The sequence below is a fragment of the Hydra vulgaris genome, chromosome 07 (assembly GCF_038396675.1).
Source record: "Hydra vulgaris chromosome 07, alternate assembly HydraT2T_AEP".
In the NCBI taxonomy this organism is placed as follows: Eukaryota; Metazoa; Cnidaria; class Hydrozoa; order Anthoathecata; family Hydridae; genus Hydra; species Hydra vulgaris.
The window spans coordinates 25,663,063-25,671,585 of record NC_088926.1 but is presented as its reverse complement, the minus strand read 5'-3'; the positions used below and the strand labels follow the sequence as shown (position 1 = coordinate 25,671,585).

The 8,523-nt window shown below is 26.9% G+C and overlaps 1 long non-coding RNA gene across 4 annotated transcripts; it reads right to left on the bottom strand.

Moving 5' to 3' along the window:
• Positions 1–5,066: 5,066 nt before the first annotated feature.
• Positions 5,067–8,194, bottom strand: LOC136082371 (uncharacterized). Of its 4 annotated transcripts, XR_010639642.1 has the most exons (8): positions 7,988–8,170; positions 7,566–7,623; positions 7,351–7,480; positions 7,086–7,205; positions 6,590–6,688; positions 5,778–5,936; positions 5,447–5,509; positions 5,067–5,361 (listed from the first exon to the last, which is right to left on the bottom strand). It is a non-coding gene; the product is annotated as an uncharacterized LOC136082371 (long non-coding RNA). The 4 variants fall into 4 exon arrangements; XR_010639641.1 differs by having other exon boundaries at positions 6,590–7,205; positions 7,988–8,194; XR_010639640.1 differs by having other exon boundaries at positions 7,351–7,623; positions 7,988–8,172.
• Between the last annotated feature and the right edge of the window lie 329 nt (positions 8,195–8,523).

Sequence of the window (8,523 nt, the reverse complement as noted above, 5' to 3'; positions counted from 1 at the left end):
TCAATAAATGAAGTACATTTGCTAAAAAATCAATAAAACAACTTGAATCACATGGAGGTTTATTTAAACTGGAAAAAGTATAACTTTAAGTGCAGCTTATGCTAAAAAATCTTCACATTGACTGGTTATTTGCACCTTTATAAACAGAACTTTCACTATAACAATATTTTACAGTTTATTTTCATCTCGTAGATATTCCTCTAAGCATAAAAACTAAAGTATGGTTAGCTTGGCCATAAATTATGGCCTTAACATTATAGTATAATGTTAAGGTAATCTAACAGTTCCATAGTATTAGGTACGTGAGTAAAAAATTTCAAATTGTTTGAATACTATAATGTTATATATCATTAGAAAGAGGATTATTACAGTATTTTAAAGGTGAAAAAATTATCAAAATCGAACAATTGGTTCAAAAGTTATGACGGTTTAAGTAGCGATTTTTTCTATATATGGATTTGTTGAAGAAACTGTGGTCAAAATAATGTTTTTCTTCACTTAAATTGTCATAACTTTGCCAATTCTTATCGAAATACAAATATCTTGGTGTCAAAAGATAGGTGTAAGAGTGGGTTACAACTTTATGTTAAACTCTAACCACCGGGTGTATCGGATGGACAGAGGGGGCACCAAACCACCACCTCGCCCGTATAAAACTGGACACTTTTTTCAGAATTTTTTTTTTTTTTAAATTACATAAGCAATATAAATACACAAAAAAGTTATTTTAAATTTATAGTAAACCACCAAAATATACGAGAGGTGAATGTTAGCAATAGAGGTGGGTGTGGTGGCAATTGGTGTATCATACCCTAGGATCAAAAACGACTTGATTTTATAAATATTTATATCTTTACTATAATGAGTAAAATTAGTACACAATATAAAATTATGTTATACAATCTTACGTATAAAAGTGGTGTTTCTATTACAAAGGGGCGTATGCCCACCACCGGCCTACCCCCCCCCCCCACCCCCCCCCCCCCCACCCCATTCTCCACCCAACCTAAAAAAAAAAAATATTTTTTTCAAAATTTGAACAACAAATTTAAAAAAAAATTAAAAAATTGGAAATAAATTAAAAAATAAATTCATACCAGACAACCACCAAATATGGGAGGTTAATGTAAAACTCACAGTAGATATGTTGATGATGTTTTAGTACTATAATATCAAAAAATGTTTCAATTCTTGAAATATCTGATTGAATATTTAAAGTACAACAACAAAGAAGTAAAAAACATATTCCACTAGATTAAAAGATACATTAGTGGTGCATCCATGGTCATAAGAGAGTGGAGTTTAAAAGAGGGCGTATCCAAATATGTCATAAGAAAGAGGCATTCTAATGCCCTTTCCACTTTTTACCAAAAATTATTATTTAATTGGATATATATTACAAAAAAAATTATACAACTACTAATGTGGGGCTATAAGTCAATTGGCTGTAAAAAACATGTCATCTTTCTAACCAAGTATAGCAAAAACCTATAATAAAGTCTTTCATGTGATTATTACATTAACAGAAGTAAGGACCATACAGTATAGTTAACGAGCTAGCCATTTTGTTTGGTTAACAAACAAATTTTCTGTTTCAAAATAAAAAATAAATAAAATATTAAAAAATAATAATAATATAAAACTGTTTTAAAGAAAATACAATATATTTTTGTCTTGGCTTTTAGTGAATGATTAAAATAATTAATTCCAAAAATGAAACTGTTTTAACCATTTTTAACGATAGACACCACGTGAAGGTAAGCCAGAGCCGTCTATCAAAAAATTTAACAAGTCACAACACTTGCTGTATTATTTAGGCAAGTCACAACACTTGCTGTATTATTTAGGCAAGTCACAACACTTGCTATATAATTTATGCAAGTACAACACTTGCTGTATTATTTAGGCAAGTCACAACACTTGCTATATAACTTAGCCAAGTCACAACACTTGCTATATTACTTTGGCAAGTCACAACACTTGCTATATAATTTATGCAAGTCACAACACTTGCTGTATTATTTAGGCAAGTCACAACACTTGCTGTATTATTTAGGCAAGTCACAACACTTGCTATATAATTTATACAAGTCACAACACTTGCTGTATTATTTATGCAAGTCACAACAATTGCAATACATTTTTGGCAAGTCACAACACTTGCAGCGTTATTAAATTAATTAAATTGTAACTCACCGGAAACAACATCAGCAGCAAGCTGGATCTTTTTCATGCAATAGTCAACAGCTTCATTATCAGTTTCATCATCTTTCCAGTAAGAAATGGTGTAAATGAAGTCATTTTTTCTTTTATTAACTTTTTTTACTCTGCCGCGATATAAAACACTTTTGCATGTCTTTGGATCGTACCATTCATGTTCTAGTTTCTTCCAACAATTCTATCTGACATGACATCTTCTAAATCAAATAGTTGGTCATTGGATAAGTGCTTATATGAATTAATAATCTCTTCAAAATTTAGTTTAGATAGGTCACGCTCTAACTTTCTTTTTTCTTTTTCATCCATTTTTTGGCGCTTGATTTTTTGTCTTTTGCAAATCTCATCTCCTACTTTGCATCGATAGAGTCGATTTGTAAATCTGTTTTTACGTGCTACATTAATTGACCATTTAACAATCTTTTCTCTTAAACTTAAATCTAGAGTGTCTAGATAGTCGACAGTCCTATTCTTTTTTGATCTAAGAACTGTATTTGATAAAGAACTGTATTTGATAACTAATAGTAAATGACTAAATACTAAATTAATTCATATAATAGGGATATAACTGACTGATCCTCTGTAAAGCAAGTTCATCTAAACAAATTAAATTAACTTTATTTTTACAAAGTAATATAAAAATTTGCATATAGTAAGTCATTTGTATATATATATATATATATATATATATATATATATATATATATATATATATATATATATATATATATATATATATATATATATATATATATATATGTAAATGTACTCTTCCTGATGATCCAGCAATGATGAAACTTCAAGTCGAAGATAAAAGTTAGATAAGTGTTTTTTACTAATTTATATATATATATATATATATATATATATATATATATATATATATATATATATATATATATATATATATATATATATATATATATATATATATATATATATATATATATATATATATAATAAAAATAACTACCGAGCTATTGAAAAAAGAAAGTAACTAACTGATGTTGTTGGCTGACGCCATTTCACAACTTAGAGCATCTAAAACAGCGAAAGAAATATTTAAGTTATACATAAAGGTTTAGATAGTGGCCAAATAATAATTTAAAATTAATTTAATAAATTTATATAAAAATAACTTATTTATTAGTTATAAATTATAATCTAAAGGCTTTCCTTGTTAAATAAAGACAACGATCAAACTTCAAATTAGATATGATTCATAACTAATTTGATTCATATATAAACTATATTATGAATATGATACAAAATACTATGTGAAACCTTTATTTTCTTTCTCCATTTTGTTTCTAAATAAAATATAAAATTTAAGTCTTATTTTATTATTTACTAAAAATCCTTTTAATAAAACAATTTTGTTTAAATTTACATATTTTTAAATCATATTTTCACTATAAAGTATCTAGGTTTATAATATCAATTTATGAAATAAGTTAAATATTACTAATAATATTATTAATATGAATGTTATATATAAAAAAAATATATATATACAAATAATCAATGGACCCCTCTGTCTCCCGCGCTAACAACAGGGAAAATGTAAATTAGGTAACAAAAGTGCAGCAAGAAATAGGGTGACTGCTACATAATATTTTTCAACGAAATTTGGCAGGTGCATAGATAATTGAATAACTTAAAAATAAAAATTGAATAGATAAAATATAGACTATATCCTGGACATTAATTTCACCACAGAAGTACAACTAAAACTTTGACATCAATAAACTCGGTAATTTATCAATTGAGTATAATTAAAACCAAATTAATAATAAGCTTCAACTATTCTTCTTTCTAAAAATACTCTATGTTGATAACGAATACTAAAAAGTTATTTCAGAAAGCCTTCCTCAAGCACGCTAACTTTGAAGAGACTGCGAAAATCGTGGCACAAAATTTTAGCACAAAATTCGGTTCCGTAAAACGCAATTGTCACGTACCTATTAGTATGAGCTTGATATGTATCATAGTTACCACTTTCAGTTATTGACATGACATCAGTAGTTAAAGCACATTCTTTTTCATGAATTTTTATTACATTCACATCAGTTTTCATAAACTTTTACAAATGTTTAACAAAAATTTATTAGCAAATTTACTTGCAGTTAGTTTTTTTTGGCAAAAACATGGCGTTAAAAGCCATCAAAATCGAACATCCAATCAAAAACGATCACACGTATGTCCGCTCTTTGAGTATATAGGCTCTCTAGTCTACACTAATTAGTGCAGAAAATATAAGTGCCTTTATGATGTCCTTGTTTGTATTGTCTTGAAGTTTATAACTGACTGAAAACCACTAACAGCACGAATTGTTTTCACAACAAATTATTGAATCATGGAAATTTCATTTAATATATGGAATTTTTTTTTTCTACTTTATTTGATTGCATGGTCTTTATTACACTTTGTGACCTATTTTATTTTGTTCTTTTTCCATTGCTCAAACTTTCGCCACTGTTTTCCCAGTAGGCACAGCGACGTGACAAAAACGTGAATTTCACGTTATTTTGGCACGTGACAATTAGGTGACTTTTTGGTCCCCATGAAATGACCAATTCACGTGATTTATGGACGTGTTTTTCACGTTACTTTTGGCACGTGATATTTAGGTGACTTTTTGGTCCCCATGAAATGACCAATTCACGTGATTTATGGACGTGTTTTTCACGTTACTTTTGGGACGTGATATTTAGGTGACTTTTTGGTCCCCATAAACTGTCTAAAAGACGTGCTTTTTACGTTAATTTTGGCACGTAATATTTAAGCAATAACTATGCTTTATAATTACAATTATAAGTGTTTGGATTCGTGTAAAGAAAAAAAACTCATCGTCGAGGAAATATTTAATACGTATTAAAATACATGGTTTTATTAGTCAGTATATTAGTTCTTGACATAAAAATTTTTAATTTGTAACAAAAGCTGCACTTTTGTTAAAATATCCTCCTTATATCCAATAAGTAATAAGTACGAAGTCGTAGATCTGCAACTTACGAAGAGCACGCTTCAAACTTCTATATCTATTCTTCCATAAAAGCACGCTTCAAACACAATCTAACAAATCAGTCGATATTTCCTTCTATAAGAGCACGCATCAAACTTTATCTAATGCATCAGATTTAGCTGAAAAGAAACGAATAAAATCTTAAATAATAGTATGATTATTTAATAATTATCTTAAATCACAAGCTTTTAAAACAAATCTTACTTTGAGAGTTGCTAACTACTTTTGGTAACAAGATTTTCTAGTGTGTTATTTGTTTTCTTTTATCTAAATCAATTAAATAATTTTAAGAAAACAATACTACATACAGTGTAAAAAAATACTCTGATTGCTAAAAAAGTATTTAATAAAAAAAGATGTAACAAAAAAGTCGACAGATGATTAAAAAAAAAGAAGTACAATAAAAAATACAAGTTTAAAAAAATATTTTTTATCTATATATCTATATCTAATATCTATCTATGGATTTATCTATATCTATATCTATATAAAGTTAATAACTGATGGGCGTGATTAGAAAAAGACCTGTACTCACCTTATGTGATAACATCTGTGTACTATGTGATAACATGATAATTTGTTTTCTTTGTTTTTCATTTTCTTATATTTGCAACTGTTTCTGCATTAACTTGTTCATACATTAACTCACTAGATGCAAAGGTGACAGCCCACAAAGTTGCTTTAAATGAGTAATCTACAAAGTTTTGAACAGCATTAAATGTCATTTTAGAATGCACACAAAAATTAAAACAATTTATAAAAATGTAATAGTTATCACATAACCACAAAGCATTATAGTGGGGATTTTATATCACGATTTTCCTTATCCATGGTCAGATTTTCACCTTGAGGCTCCTTTTGCTGTGGAAACATTCACCACGGCTAAGGAGCCTCATCTACCCCTAATTATATATAATATATTAAGTATAAAACTAAAAATATGTATAATAAATTATTGTCAAATTAGGTCACCAATAAATACAGAGTGCTGAAAATTCAACTCAGAATCAAGTTGCATTCTCCAACAAGATATGAATTAAATCAAATTCTTACTACAAAGTGCGATCACAAAAGAAGACAAAAAAAAGGGAAAAGTGAATTTTCTCAAACTTTAAAAGTTAAAAGGTTATTGGGTCTTACTACAGAATGATATTCCTAGGCAATAACATAACAATACCATTGGGTCTTCCTAGTCAATAATATTTTATGCAGAACTTATTATTTGTCATGTAGCTTAATAAATTTAATATTAAATAAGTTATAATAACTTATTTATTATCAAATTAATTACATTGACAAATTTGACAGTCTAAAATAATATACAATATGGTAGAAAAAAAAGTATACCTTTTAGTAGGGTTTGATCTTTTGCGTGTTGCAATATGAGAATTATCTGCCATAACGTTACACAATTTTAAACTAAGCTTTATAATATATTTATTAAACCTAAATTGATAAAACTTAGTTATAAGATAATATGTTTGGATAAAATATTATATATGTTACATTTTAATTTTGTCAAAAATGCATTGCGACGTTATAAGATATCTTACGCCCTACTTTTTAAATTATTATAAAATTACAATGCAAAATAATTACATAATTATAAAAGTAAAATAAAAAGTAATTACAATAATGAATATATAAACTACATATTTCATGTAATCATTATATCTAAAATATCCGGAAAATATCCTGAAAAAATTCAGAATATTTTCCCCCTCATTTTCCCCTTAATTTTGCATTCAGCCAAGTTGTTTCTCAATTTTTTAAAAACTTTTCTTAATTTTTGTATGAATGATGACTAAAACAACAAAAAAACAAATAGATGAATAATATATACCTGTTATATGTTGTAATATAAGTTGTATGTATGGAAAACTTTTCGGATATTTGGAAAAATATAAATTTCAGAAAAATATCTGGTATTCCGGGAATATCCCGAATAAGATAATCCCTGAAACTAAATTATAAAAAAATAGTAAATAAAATAAAGAATATCTTTCCAAGTTTCTAATCACAGGTTTTTATTATGAATAAAAAAAGTTCCAAAATACACAATATTTTGGCAGCGTAACATTCACGTTTTAATCAAGTAAAATTGTCACCTGGACAAGGTCACCTAAAATATACATGATTGAAACATGAAGAAGGAAACGGGGTAAGAGCAGGCATCAAACTTTATCTAATGAATAAGTCGATATTTTCTCCAATAATAGCTCTCAACACCAAATTTAGCTCAAAAGAAACAAATAAAAACTTTAATAATAATATGAATATTAAATAATCATCTTAAATCACAAATTTTTAACATAAATCTTACATGGTGAGTCACCAACTGTTTTGGCAACAAGATTTTCTGGTGTTGCTATTTCTTTGATCTAAATCATTAAACAATTTTTAAAAATAAATAACATAACACATTTATTTATTGATATTATCTTGGATAAACTCTTTAACCTTGTTGATGAAAACCAAATGAAGAAAAAAAATCTATTTTAGGTTTTTATCTAAACGACTCTTGAGTAATAATGTATGCAGAAGTACTAGAGACATTATTATTGCTCAAGAATCAAGAATAAGTTCTGCTAGAACTTATAATTTGTCCATGTAGCTTTATTAATATTTACTTAATTTAATATTAAATTCGTTATAACATAACTTATTTCGTACTAAATTAAGTAAGCAAAATGGACAAATTCGCCAGTCTAAAATATTATATCATAAAGTAGAAAAAAAGCATACCTTGTATTTGAGTTTAATCTTATTTGTGTGGCAAATAGGGACGGCAAATAGGGTACTAATTTATTTAACTTAATTTGATATAATTTAGATATTAGATATTACAACTTGAAATATATTGTTCTTTTTAGTTCTGTTTTAAATGCATTGCGTTAAAAGATATTATATAGACCACTTTTTTTTTTTTTAATTATGATAATACTACAATAAAAATTAATTATATTATCATAGAAGTAAATAATTATAACTAATATAATGAATATAAAGACTATACTATAAAAAAATAATTAATATAATAAAAAATATTATTCCACATTTCTAATGCTAGTTTTTTTTGAGAATAAAAAAAGTTCCGAAAGACGAGATATTTTGGCACGTAACTTTCACGTGACTTTCACGTAAAATAGTAACCTGGACGAAGTCACCTAAAATACACGTGATTGAAACGTGAATAAAACGTTGCGTGCCTACTGGGTTAGCTTCAGTTAAAACTTCTCCTTTAATTATTTTATTGTTTCTAATTTTTTGATATATTCAAC